Genomic DNA, 14,010 nt, shown 5'->3' with positions numbered 1-14,010 from the left:
TTAATCAAATTTCATATTGGTGACTCTATGGTGGAGTTTTTATTTGGTTTGATTTCAGTATGGCGGGGGTGAGGGAGGGAGCTTTCTTAGTGTTGTTTATTCACTTATTTTCACTTACTGCAAATTGACATTAAGGATGACTTTAGGTGAAATGGAAAATGTTTCCATTTTTAATCATCCCCTAATTACTTTTTATTGCCTCTTTGAAAATAAGGTTAAGTAAAGCAGCGTGTGATACCCTGAGAGCATGGTAGTTTCTAAAGTTCAGAAAGCAGTTCTTGCAATGTGTGGAGGTTTGCATAATTACTTAATTATTCTTGCAATCCACCCCCTATCTCTTCCCCAACCAGCAAAGGAGGGTGGGAAGGACCGCCACATAAAAATTGCAGCTCCCCATTTGCTTCTATGACCCAGGAACCTGGGAGAAGTACACACACGAGTATTTCCTTTTATTTGAAGTTAGCAATAGTACGGGTGTTGCTCAACTGTCTTTATGTCCTCTGTCAAATATTGTTCCTACAGTCCCATAGATCCTTTTAATTAATGCCCCATCTTCTGAGAAAATTAACCAGTGAAATGCTCAGCATTGCAGAATCTGCACCTGTTTTTTATTCTTGTGGCTGAAGTTGAGAGAGACCATAGCTCATGAATAAGGAGCAGTTTCAGTTTTGCAATGCTTTATCTATATGAAACAGGCAACTATTCATGGGAAAGGAAGTTTAAGACTTTTAGGTAAAAAAACCACTATTCAGATTCCAGGAAAATGCCCGTTTACTGAAGTTTTTTCTTTTTACAAAATGTCTGTAGTCAGGTTAGCATTTAGGTCATACTCCAAAGACTTTACATTAATTAGCCTTATGAAAAAGCAAGTTTATTCCTCATCTATCAGCCTGACAGTTTCTTCCACATAGAGCAGTATTTTCTGTTTTTCTATGATTATCATTTAACCACAGAGGAGATGTTTCCTCATGTAAATGAACATTACTTAAGTATAGATTTCTATAACTTTTCTAAAATTTGCTTACACGTATAACTATATACATTAATTTTGTATGTGTACACACAAGTTATAGGCTGTTACCATGATTTCAAGTGTAAGCTTTGTGAATAATTTTCTGTTCTCTGTAGAATTTATAAAGCATAATGACTGTGGTGTTTCACACTTCCTCTTTCAGTAGACTATCGCTTTGCAGAGGGGGAGAAAAAAAAAACGTGTCTAGAGAGGAGAGCAGAGCAGAGAACAGAGTTCTTTGAGGTGCTGTTAGCTTAATTCAATTCTCTAAGCAGCCCAACAAGCAACTGTGAATAAGACATAGAGGTAAGAAGAAAGTATTACTTATTATTTTTCATTTTATTTGGGTTGTTACTTATAGAACAACAATTTAAATACTGGCCAGATTACAAAGTAAGTTGAATTAAACCAGGTATCTCTCTCAAGTAAGTAGTCAATATTTCAAATGAAAATGCTTAGTAAATTTACAATGTCTCCACTTCATACAATCTTTAAAAAGCTGGAAATTTTAAAAGTTCTCATTGACCGTTAAATTATTTTAACTGTAAGTTTGTACACAACTTACGCTAAAAGAATTTTTATATTAATGACAAATTTTGAGAACTTTTTTCTTCCCCAGCTCCGGTAAATTCTTAACATTTTAAAATTCTCCTACATATATTGGTTTGTTAATTTTGTATATTATTAGTTGAACATTTTCTGGGGAAAAGATATCTTGCATTTGTTTACTCACTGTGAAAATGTATTATTTTAAAAGGACATTTCAGGGTTATTTTTCATATCATCACATTACAGTGATATTTAAATACTTTAGAAAAGCAATTTGTAGTGTATATGATATGATCTAAAAAAACTAATTCATGTTTGTCTTAAGATCAGTTTACAGTTTAATGCTTAACAACAGAGCAAGAACTAAAACAAAGACCATTTGGATTTGTAATTGGAGATCAAACTAAGCTGAAACTGATCTCACTAGGAAATTCTAAAGTAATCTAAATACAATGTAATTTTTTTCCAATTGTTTGTCCCAGTTAGAGTAATGTTTACACATATTAACATGAATTAATTGTTTTTAATACAATTGTATTCTTTATACAACAATTTTTAAATCTTCCTTTTAAAAGCAGTTGGTTTCTATGTACTTTGGCCAAAATCATTACAATTTATCTCAATACATCTTTAAAAAGAAAAATGCACTTATACACACACATATATATATATATTCAAATAATAATGCAAACGCTTACTTGACTTGGTTTGCTTTTTCAGTTAAAATAATTGCATGGCTTCCAAAAGAGAAAGTCTACATTGTTCAATCAATTAATGGATTTAATTTTTACTATTTTGGTAAACAGTACTGTCATACTGGTTCTACTACATTACCTGGAAAAAAGCTTTTTTAAAAAAACTATTTTCAACTATTTTCATGTAACAAGAGTGGCTGTCTTTTGATTATTAGGAGGAAAAAAAAAGAAGCAAAAACAGATCGATAGTGTTATAAACTCAGGAAGTAAACTGTTGACTAAAGTTTGCCGTTCCTCACTAATTAACATTTTAAAATTAAGCTGACAGTTGTGAGAAAACCGTTAAAATTATGCACCTTCATCTTTATGTGTCACACATCAATTAAATACAGCTACTTCCATAGAACTTCATTATGTTATTTGCAACAATATCATTTTTAATGTCTTTCTCTATTCAAAACAAATGATGGAAATATTTTTAAATGTCCAGAATTGTAAGTATGAGATATTTTGACATCATGAATTATTAAGTTCTGTGTGTATGCTATACATAGTGTGGTGTTACACTGAATAACTGATGACAACAAACAGAAAACATAATCCAAGGAAATTAGACTCTAAATTGATCACTGCTGTAATTCAGAACGCAAATGAAGGCTAAATAAATAGAGAAAATGCTATCTTGCTAGCAAGACAGATGTGTTGATGTTGTTGTTGTTGAGAATTATTAAAGTCTCTGAACAAACAGCCTAGTCCTAGATTATGGAAAATAAGCTTAGAATATTTTCTGCCTTTGAGAAAATTATACCTACAGAAAAAAAAATAGTGCCTCTCTGGCTGTGTTTGCATAAGTCATGCAAGTAGTTGAAGGGGATATTCTTGGCATTGTTAGGAAAACAGCTGAATGCATTACACAGGCTTTTTTTGTCATTAACTTTTAAAAAATATTTATGTATTTGTTTATTTAGATTGCGCTGGGTCTTAGTTTCAGCACATGGGATCTTTTTCTTTAGTTGCGGCATGTGGGATCTAATTCTCTGACCAGGGATTGAACCCAGGGTCGCCTGCATTGGGAACATGGAGTCCCAGCCATTGGAGCACCAGGGAATTTCCACGACATAGACTTTTTAGTTCACACACTATCATTGCATAAAACATTCAGACTTTGCCCCCACATCCAAAGGCACAAAGAATTGGACATGACTTGGCAACCGACCATTGAACAACCACATCCAAAATTTTAAAGTGAAAGTAGATATCATACTGTGAATAATTCATTGCTGGGAAACATAAATTTTGACATTTGAACTATAGACACATATTTTACTATGTTTCATTAGAATTATATTCATGTGACATACTATCTAAGGCATCAGTTTTCACTGAGTCTAATAAAAGTTAAAGCTGAATGTCTGCTGTGTGGCATTGTGAAATTTTATATCTGTCTTAACAAGACACAGTTGACTATGTGACCTGTGGGTGATATTGCTGAGGACCTGTCAGCCGACTGAGACTCAGGGTTGACCCAGCTAATCTCATAACTCCCTGGCTATATCTCTCTTTCACGGTATGAACTTCCCAAAACTGCCCACCTGTAGAAGAGAACGACTTGCTAACAGAAGACGCTGTCCCACCCTGACCAATATATCATCTTTCATATAAAAATTTTACTTTGAAACAACATTATCTGTTTCTGATATAGATAACTGGATTTCCAAAAGGACAGAAATATTTCTTTGTTGTTTGTTTTGCTTTCCCTTCTTTGGGCCATTTCCCCATTTGCAAAAAAAAAGAAAAATAGACACAAGAAAGTTTGTTGCCTGAAAGAGATTATGGTTTAAGTGCAAACTAAGAAGATGGCATATTTTAAATTCAGAAACAAAAATTCTCTAAATCTAGGTATTATGAGTCAGCCTTTTAAAAGCAAATTTGTATCCACCTACATCTGTTGTTCTTCTATTTATTTTTAAGATATATGATTTCCAGATAAGCATCACACGTAGTATATTCATATTTATTTTGTTAATAAAACTGTGTGCTAAATAAGTTGGAAAATTCTTGATTTCCCAAAAATATGCACTGTGGTAATCAGTATACGCTGTCTGTGAGATAGAATGTGTATCTCAGTTCCATACAAGAAATCATATATCTGCAAATATAAAGAATAAGGGCAAGTCCTTTCATATTTCTGAATACTCCCACTTAAAACAATATATTAAATGCAGTTGACTGTACACATCTGCACTGCAGTGTAGAAAATAAAGACACCACTAATTTATTGTAAGGCAACTATTACGTCAACAAATTTTTTTAAAACACTGCTAATTTTTAAAATTTTTTAAATGCAAATTATTTGTTGTTTGAGCATTATTGTTGTATTTCCAACACTTACCTGACATCATTGATAATTTTTATTATTTTACATGAACTAAAATCAGGCAGTTATATTTGATGTTTTCCAAATTGCTTCCAGTTTTATTTTTTCATTATTCTATGCATATACATGAAATAATTTTTAATGTTTCAGTATTATTGAGGAAAATGCTAAATTTGTATTTTAAAACCCAAATTTAAAGAAAAATATTTGACTTTACAGATATTTCATTGTAAGCTTTTAGTTTTTTATGTATGTAGTTGTTACCACATTCTCAGACTTCTTTTCGATATAAGTAGTAATATGATCTTCAGAAACATCACCAGTTTGTTCTGATTCTGAAAAAAAAAGTAGAATTTTTCTTTAAGTATACCTTAGTTAAATTTAGTTTCACTTTTCATAAGAAAAAATTTAAGCAGATGCATTTATTCTTTTCCTGTGCTAGTGAACAAATCTGAATTAGAGAAGAGATAAAAACATTCTCAGTGCAATTAGGCGGCTTTCTCAGTAAGATAAAATCACATATCTGATGGCAATGGACTTTTCCAAATGCTCACTAGATACACCTGTTATACTTCATTTACTTAAAATGTATTTATTTAGAAATAATTTCAAGCTCAAAAAATGTTATAAAAATAAAAGCAGTATACTGAACTCTCTTATTCCCTTACCCAGGTTTGCTTAATCTTAATATTTTACCCCATTTGATTATAATCTGTTCTCGTTCTTTCCATCTTTCTATGTCTATTTTTTTCTTTCTGAACCACTTGAGGGCAAGTGACAAACAGCATGGCCCGTTACTGCACTGTGTAATGACTAAAAATAGTTTCTTAGTTAGGAGTTACGTATAATTATCTGCTTCACAAATTTACATGGATACAATATTTTAATCTCATATTTGTCCATATTCCAATTTTACTGCTTATCTAATAATACCCTTTATGATATTTCTCCTTCCAGCAAAGAATTCAGTCTAATGTCACCTATCACATTTAGTTGTAGTATCTCTTTAGCCTTCCTTAATTTGGAGCATTTCAACAACATTTCTTTGTATGGAATTGCAAATTTTAAAGAATACAGTTTATGCGCATACTGTTTTTTCTTTTCAACAGAGAGTTCCTCATTTTATACATTTGACATTTTTTTCGTGATTACCTTGTGGTCATGCATTTTTTGCTAGAATACGGCGCCTACAGGTGCAATCAGCGTCTAGAGGCATGTGGCGCTCCTCTGTGCCACAAAGAGGGTGTTCATTTGGGCTGTCTGATCGAGGTGTTGCCTAATTTCTCCACTTCATAAGGACGGCTCCGCGTGTGGGTTTAGCATTAGCCAGTGCTATCCGATGCAATCTGTACTAAAATGGTTTCCAAATGGTGATTTTTCAACTCAGCACTTCCTGAACATTTGCATCGGTCTTGCACATTCTACTGTAAGCAAAAGAACTCTCTTTTCTCCCACTTATTTGATTATTAATTTATGTTTATCTCTCACTGGTGTGAACTCATGGATTTCTGTACTTTCAATGGCTATAATTCATTGCTGCCTTAATAATTTTGTGGCTCAAATGGTCCACATTTAGCCAATGGAGCCCTCTCTTTCTGATTTCTGATGCCTTGCGACATGCCCTCATTCGAGTAAGTATTCTCTTACTCTTTTGTATAAGATGTTCTAGGTTGATCTAGTACCCATCCTGTATCACCCCTGAAATCATTCACTTCTCATTTCCTTTAGTGGGGAATAGTGTTAGAAGCTAAGATTTGGACGTTTCGTATACTCACTGCCACTGCAATATCTTTGTTTCTTGACTCTTTCTGGAGAAATATATTATTGCATATACTTACGTAGAGACATAAACACACAAATATGCATCCACAAGCCATAGGCATTCATGAATAAAAACATTTGTATAGACACACCTCTGTTTTAGACATCATGAGTTCATCTGATAGCTCTAACTCTAACCTGTTCCTAGAGGGCTCTTTCTTGCCCTCCACAATTCCATATTTTTGTGCTCCTTCTTCTGCAATGTGAGCCCCAGATCCTAACAATATCAATATGCTTACTCATTTGCTCAATTCTATGATACATCTAAAATAATCTTTAAATTGCTTTACCCAAATCACTACTACAATCAGCAGACCTGCTGAAATAGAGGGCAGAGTTTGTGTGCACGTCTCTCCCCCACACTCATACCCCACCAAATACTGTAGTTGTAAATTATTAGATGAACACATTTTCCTTCCTTCCTCTCTCATTCCATTCCTCACTTTCTCTTCTTTTTTCTTTCTATTCAGGTTATCATAATATTTATTTAAAATACAATTAGATTATTTGTTTCAATTTGTTTCTGGCTTTAGGATTTTTCTCCTTTGCATTATTATTGCTTTAGTGTTTTTTTTCTTAGTTTATTTAATCTTTTTTAAGTCATGAAGAGGAATTGCTATTTGCTTGGGGCCAATTCTATTAAACAAACCTGATACAACCTAACTGAAATTTTATGACACAATTCAGAAATACTTGTTTGAGTTATTAGTTGAACTTTTCATTTATATTTCAATTTTATGCAGTCTACATTTGGTCTAAATTCAGTTACTTTCTTGGGTATTCCAAAAAATGATCATTTCAAATGAGAAAGGAGATAGATATCTGTGGTACTTGGCCAACTTTATGTTTTTATCATTCCAGAGATTTTTTAAAAGTTAATTGTGCAAATATCATCACATTTACAATAAATAATTAGATAAGGAAAGTAAGATAAGAAGTAACCATGAATTTGTATAGTCCATAAGCACTGGAAAAAATTCTCAGCCTTCCATATAAGTTATTCTATAATGTTCCTGCTCCCAGGCCTCCCCCATATTCTACTCCAGTGCTTATAACTATGAATACATCCTAATATTTGTGGTGACAAGAGAAAGTGGATCGATGTCAAAAGATTCACTTTCAATTTCAATTGTCACTTACTGACTGTGGATCTTATATAAGTTACTTGTCTTCCCTCTCCAGAAACCTAACCCATACAGTTCAATTTTTAAAAATCCATACCTCCTTAACATCTGCCAACTTCTGGATTCATAGCTCAAAGTTATTATTAAAGCTCTTCATTCAGATGTTAACAGACATGTCAAAGTCAACATGTCCAAAAAGAAAAAAAATTCTACTTATCCCCTACTTTTCATTTCTCCATCCCCAATCTTCTTTGCTCAGTAAATGTCACCATCTTATACTTAGTCACATAGGTCAAAGGCATTACTTTTTCTCTTTGCTTCATTTACACCCTAATTATGAGCAAGTCTATTAAATATATTTTTCCAAAATAAATCAAAACACTGATCAGGCTCACCCCTTCTGCCATCTTGAGTATCATGTGAGACGCTGTCTCTGTACTTGTTGTATCCTCCTAAGACATTTCTCTTTTTCTACTCATTCATCCCAGTGCCAGCATGTCTCTTTAAAACATAAATCAAATCATATAACTTGCTGCTTGAAATTCTTCCGTGGCTTCCTATTTTAAGTATGATAAAATTGAAATTCTTCATTTCTTATCGTCTACCTACATCTTCGCCCTCAAATCCACTCTGTCTTCCCTTCATTCACTATGTTCTGACTCCACACATTATTTTGCTCCTAGGGTATCTTAATTTTGCACATACTTTTCCTTCTCTTTTCTTAGCAAGCTCTTCCCACACATATTATTATGACACAAGCATTCTTTATTCAGATCTCTGCTCAAATGTTCCTCCAAAAAGATGTCTTCCATAACCAACTACATATTTTATTGTAGAGTTCCTACTCCAGTCATTCTCTGTCTTTTAATATCGTTTACATTTTGTTCACTTTTTGATAAAAATGTTATTGGAGTAGAGTCTCCCCTCAGGGCTGCAGTCTGTTCCACTGTACAGCAAAGTGAATCAGCCATATGCACACACATACCCCTCATTTCCAGATTTCCTTCCCGTCTGGGTCACCCCAGGGCGCGGAGCAGAGCTCCCTGCGCTGCACGGCAGGTTCTCATTAGCTACTTGTTTTATACACACGTGCTCACGCGTGCTCAGCTCCTAAGTCATGTCCAACTCTGTGCGACCCCATGGACTGTAGCCCGCCAGGCTCCTCTGCTCACAGGATTTCCCAGGCGAGAGTAATGGAATGGGTTGCCCTTTCCTTCTCCAGGGGTTCTTCCTGACTCAAGGATCAAACCTGTATCTCCTGCATTAGCAGGCGGATTCTTTACCACTAAGCCACCAAGGAAGCCCTGTTTTATACATAGCAGTCTATGTGTGTGTGTGTGTGTGTGTGTGTGTGTGTGTGTGTGTGTGTATTATATATGCATACTTATGTGTGTGTATCCCAATATTTAATACCAAATAAAATTTTAGTCTTTTTTTTTTTACTCAATTATTTACTGTCCATCCCCCCATTAGAATATAAGTTCCAAGAGGGCAGGGATTTGGTCTGTTTTGTTCTTGTTATATCCACAGGATCTCAAACACTGCCTGGAATATAGTATGTGCTAAAATAAATTATTAAACAAAATGTTTCAACATGTCTAAGCCTCATGTACAAATAAAACAGGCCTAATGAAAAGAACAGCTATCTCCCAAGATGGTCTGGAGAAGGCCATGGTTACGGCAGGACTCTGAACTGTCACGCAGTTGTCAGGTGGGGATACTTCTGTTAGCATGGAGGGAAAGGAACTGAAACCAGAAAGTGGTCCCTGGAGACAACAAATGGACCAAGAGGTTCTCTTTTTCGGTGTGTGCTGGCGTTTTTCCACTGAGCTAAAAAGAGATGAGTTCCCCGTGGCCGCCACTAGCCTCTTAGAATATGGAGGGGCAATTTCTGTGCATCGCTGCCCCACTGCGTCTACACTTTTTCTCTCCCTGCCCTCAACACCAAGAAAAACACCTGCCCATTCTTCTTTGGGCTTCCCAGGTGGCGCTAGCAGTAAAGACCCCGCCTACCAATGCAGAAGACATGAGGGATGTGGGTTCGATCCCTGGGTCCGGAAGATCCCTGCAGAAGGAACCCACTCCAGTATTCTTGCTTGGGAAGTCCCATGGAGAGAAGATCCTGGTGGGCTACAGTCCATAGGGTGACAGAGTTGCACGTGACTAAAGCAGCTTAGCATGCATGTTCATCTCTGCAGTCAGGGTTCATTGCTTTCTTCAAGCCAGATACAGAGCAGTCTCCTTCCAGAATCCTTTCCTGACAAACCACCTTCATGGCTATGCATATAGTTCACACATTGTTTTGCAAATGTTTTCTGGATCTATTTTTGGTGTTGAAGTGGATTATAAAGCTGCTCTAGGAAAATTGTTTTTGGCTTTTGTTTGGTTTGGGTTTTGGTCTGTGCAAAATGTCAAGATTAAAGTTATAAACATACAACTTGGTTCTTGAGACTTTTAGGCCCCAAGAATAGTGGTGGTGATGATGATGATAATAGCTTTATTATACTCTTGGCATCAGTTTTTAGTACCATTGCATGTGACATGGTATGTCACTTTTTAGTACTATTTTTTAGTACCATTTAAAAATATTATTGTATGTCAAAGGCTTCCCACGAGTAATTTAATACCTCACCAATCCTGTGAAATATGTACTATTTTACAGATTTAAGAGAAAAAGGGAGAGAGGTTCAGAGAGAGGCAACTTGATAATGGTAACGTAACTGATCTTGGTGTGTTTTTCTCTAAGATGGATCTTTATCATCGTATTATATTGCTTCCAGTATATATTTATTGAGAAACAAGATAGGCAAAGCTGTGGTTTAGATACTATTAGAAATTTATAGGTTTACATGATACAACCCCTGCCTCAGAAATCTTACCATCTAGTAGAAGAAATATTAAAAGAAACAGATTTTGAGACACAATATGAAAAATATAAGGTATTACCCAAGAAGTCAAAATAATTGAAAGCTATACTTCTGGGTGAAGTGATGGCACAAGGCTTAGTAAAAGAAGCAATTTTAAAATTGAACCATCAACATTTTATTACATGAAAAAGATAAATTTGGAGGAAATTTCAAAGAACTAAAATTTTAAAATTTCAAAGAACTAAAAATATTTTATGAATTATGATTTATAAAAATGAATTTAATATTGTCCCCTTTTTCCCATTTTATGGGCCTCACCACAGGAGGTATTTGGTGTCCCTGACTTTGTGGTTCTTCTCAGAAAGTGGGTTATGTGAGGAGAAGAGTTTAATTCTTGGGAGAAGACTGTTTTCATTTTGAAGTGTGTTTATTCACGTGTTCATACATCGAGCATCATGCTTTGAGCACTGTTCTAGATGCTGAGGGAACAGTGATGGACAAGACCAAGTTTCCCCCCTCAAGCAGCTGAACTTATAATCTAGTGGGGAAAGACAATGTGTACACCAGTAGCCAAGTAAATTTTTTAAAAGGGAATTTCAGATAATGATAGCAGCATGAAGAAAATTCAGCAAAGCAGGACAAAAAGACAGCTGGCCTCCTGAGGTGGCCTCTCTGAAAGCGTAATACTTAAGCTAAGTCTTGAATGCTGAGAAGACCAAGGCACCAGGGACTCTGGGAAGAGTGACCTGGGAAGATTGAGGGGCAAGTGCAGAGACAGGAATGAGCTCAGCATATCTAAGAAGCAGAAAGGAGGAGTCTGGTCCTTTGAGGGAAATGGGGCATAAAGCTAAGGAGGTGAGGTTGACAAAGGGCCAGGTCACCTATGTTAGAAGTCAAGGAAAAGAGTTGTCCAAAGTGGGCAAATATTTGCAAGGATGTGTGCACGTGTGGATGGGGTGGAGGAATACAATGAATGATTCATTCATTATCTGTGTTTAACACAGGCCAGGGAGTAAACTGTTGTTTGAAGAGAAGCAGGAATTGCTACACAGGTCAAAAGTTTTTTAGGAGATAAATTATTATATTTAGATAAATTTAAGATAAGCTCAGTTTTACCTTCAGAGGTTAACTACATTTTCTTGCCTTTTCATTTCCATAATAGGTGTGAGTCTGATAAAAGTGAAAAGGTCTCAAATATTATTTAAATTTATCAACTTGAGATTTTTCAGTGAAATTGCTGTGGATTAATTAACCCCAATCATGGCCACTGAAAATAAATTCACTGATGTCTGGTAATGGGGTCATAAGGCACTTCATTTCTGCATTGATATGAAGCAGAAAAGACAAGAGAAAAGGCTACATTAGAGTCTCTAGAGACAACAGATGTTCCTTTGTTTATTCTTCCTAAATCTCAATGTCAATGATCATAGGGACCCTTGGGATATCAACCTGTTCCTCTTATAAGTAGCAGTAACTTATACACTGCATTTTCCATGGTAATTATGAATTCCCTCTGATTTATTTTTCTCATCTCAAGAGCTTTAAATGACCCAATTATTACTGACACTTATTATTACTATTATTATTATTATTAAAAACTTTTTGAGGGAGTTTGGAAGTGGGGTATGATTTGGGAAGGGAATATAAGCTAATTTACTGAGAAAGAGATATTCTTTTTTTTAAAAAAATGGAGTAAGCAGACTCAATATCTAAGAGCAAATGTCCTCCCCCTAACACTTAAAAAGTGAATTGCAACTAGTATGGCTGTTTCTATGTCTGATATGGGTTAAGAGCCTAAAAAGAAAAAAAAAAAAAAATCTACTGTGACCTTGGTCTGAGTATGTGCTAGAAGACTGGCCTTGGGTGGTGTGGAGAGGAGCACAATGATAATTTCCCCAAGGCAGGCAGACATGATATTGTAGGAGTCAGAAGCTAACTTTTACATGCTCCTGACAGTATCTAAGTAGAAAATCATCATGCTACTGGGATTGGGAATTGTGGAGGGTGCAAATGACTTACGTGCTACTAAGCAATGCATTCCATCCTATCACGTACATTTGTGGGCATGATGACTCACCATGCTGTCGGATTAATGCAAAGTGTGAGATGGTGTGTGATTTCTAAGTGCTGGTGCATGAGAAAATAAATATATGCGTATCCACAGTGTGTGAATGTTAAGAGACCAGTCCTGAAACATGAAGCCACTCTCTCACCTATTGCTTACTATAGCTGGGTAACTTAACCAAGAAGCAAATCTACTGTGGGAGTTAACGGGATTTCTGCCACAGAGCAGTACACATTTATTGACATGAACTAGGTTCAGGAGGGAATCACAGAAAAAGCATGTGGGTTTGGGGCGTGACTCTATTTAGTTAACTTGGAGCTGATAATTTCTCCAGCATTGGATACTAAGAATGCCTTCTCCTGGCCAAGCAGACTCTCCTGCCTTATTTGGCTTTGTTCTTCTGATGGTGACCCATCGTGTTGGAAAAGAATCTCTTTCAAAAGTGTAAATGTTCCTCTTTCTGTGGGTGACATCATCATTCCTGTGGCCCAAGTCTTTGTTACTAAATAGTACTTAGCAACATATAATCATTATTTTCTCCTCAGAGTTCTGAGCGTGTTTGTTCTGATGAAGTTGAGAGATATGCTTTTTTTTTCTCCCCCCAGGAGGTAGGAGTAAAGTCTGAAAAAGAGGAAGTTATGTCTGAAAGGATCTCTTGACTTGTGTTACTTAAAAGAAGCAAGTAGACAGCTAAATTTTTGTACTGTGGTAACAGCTTTGACTGGGTTTTTTAAAAAAAATCATAATTTCATGTAGGTCTCCAAAGGAAGTGGTTTCCACGCAACTGTGCACATAAACTGTTCTTTAAAGTGGTAGAGAGATGCCTTTTGCTTGGCTTGGCTTGTCCTTCTTATGATTTCCCTTGTAAAGTGGGTAGGGAAAGCTGGACAAAAGAAAGCTGCTCACTGGCCAATTAAGGAAGATGTTTCTAAAGTGCCTGTTTATCATCCGAGGAAGATCTGGTGTTCCCTTTTAATTACATCCCACCTGTCTGTTTAAAAAAAACTGTAGGGAATCTGTCTTTTCATCTTGTAGAAAATTGCTGTAAATTTCTTAAGATTGTAGTTTGAGTCTAATCCTCATATTTTGAAGACTTGAAGTCTAACATGAGCTTATTCTTTAAATATTCTAGATTTTTAAATCTGTAATTGCCATCCACTTAAAATAATAATAGTGGTTATAAGTTATCAAATGCCTGATCCATGTTAGGTTAATTATCATGAAGTCATTCATGAGCACATTTTTATGAGGTAGGCATTTTAAGTTCACAGGAAACTGAGACTTGCAGAGATTGTCCAGAACCTCGAGTCTAATAACAGACTCCAAAGACTGTCTTTATCTCACAGGAGTCAAGGTCATGGGCAGAACAGCATTTTTGAAAAATTACCCCTGTGCTTTTTGACCTGATTCTTCTAAAGAATGTGGTGCACACACAGGTCATTGCACGAGGTGGGGGAGAAGGGGATGCCTCGCTTCAGAAGTGTTCAACACAAGCTAAAG

General features: G+C 35.7%; 1 protein-coding gene across 2 annotated transcripts in view; it reads left to right on the top strand.

The window, feature by feature from the left end:
* The first annotated feature begins 1,225 nt into the window (after positions 1-1,225).
* The window catches only part of MBNL1 (muscleblind like splicing regulator 1), a 209,848-nt gene continuing 197,063 nt past the window's right edge, over positions 1,226-14,010 (top strand). The window contains exon 1 of one of the 2 annotated variants that reach the window (XM_043473960.1): positions 1,226-1,318. The gene's annotated coding sequence lies outside the window, so the exon portion shown is untranslated. The remainder of the gene's footprint in view (positions 1,319-14,010) is intronic. The other variant, XM_043473986.1, reaches the window with a different exon arrangement.

The sequence above is a fragment of the Cervus canadensis genome, chromosome 7 (genome assembly GCF_019320065.1).
Source record: "Cervus canadensis isolate Bull #8, Minnesota chromosome 7, ASM1932006v1, whole genome shotgun sequence".
Lineage (NCBI taxonomy): Eukaryota > Metazoa > Chordata > Mammalia > Artiodactyla > Cervidae > Cervus > Cervus canadensis.
Note: the sequence above shows the minus strand (reverse complement) of the source record. Positions and strands in the feature narration are given on the sequence as shown.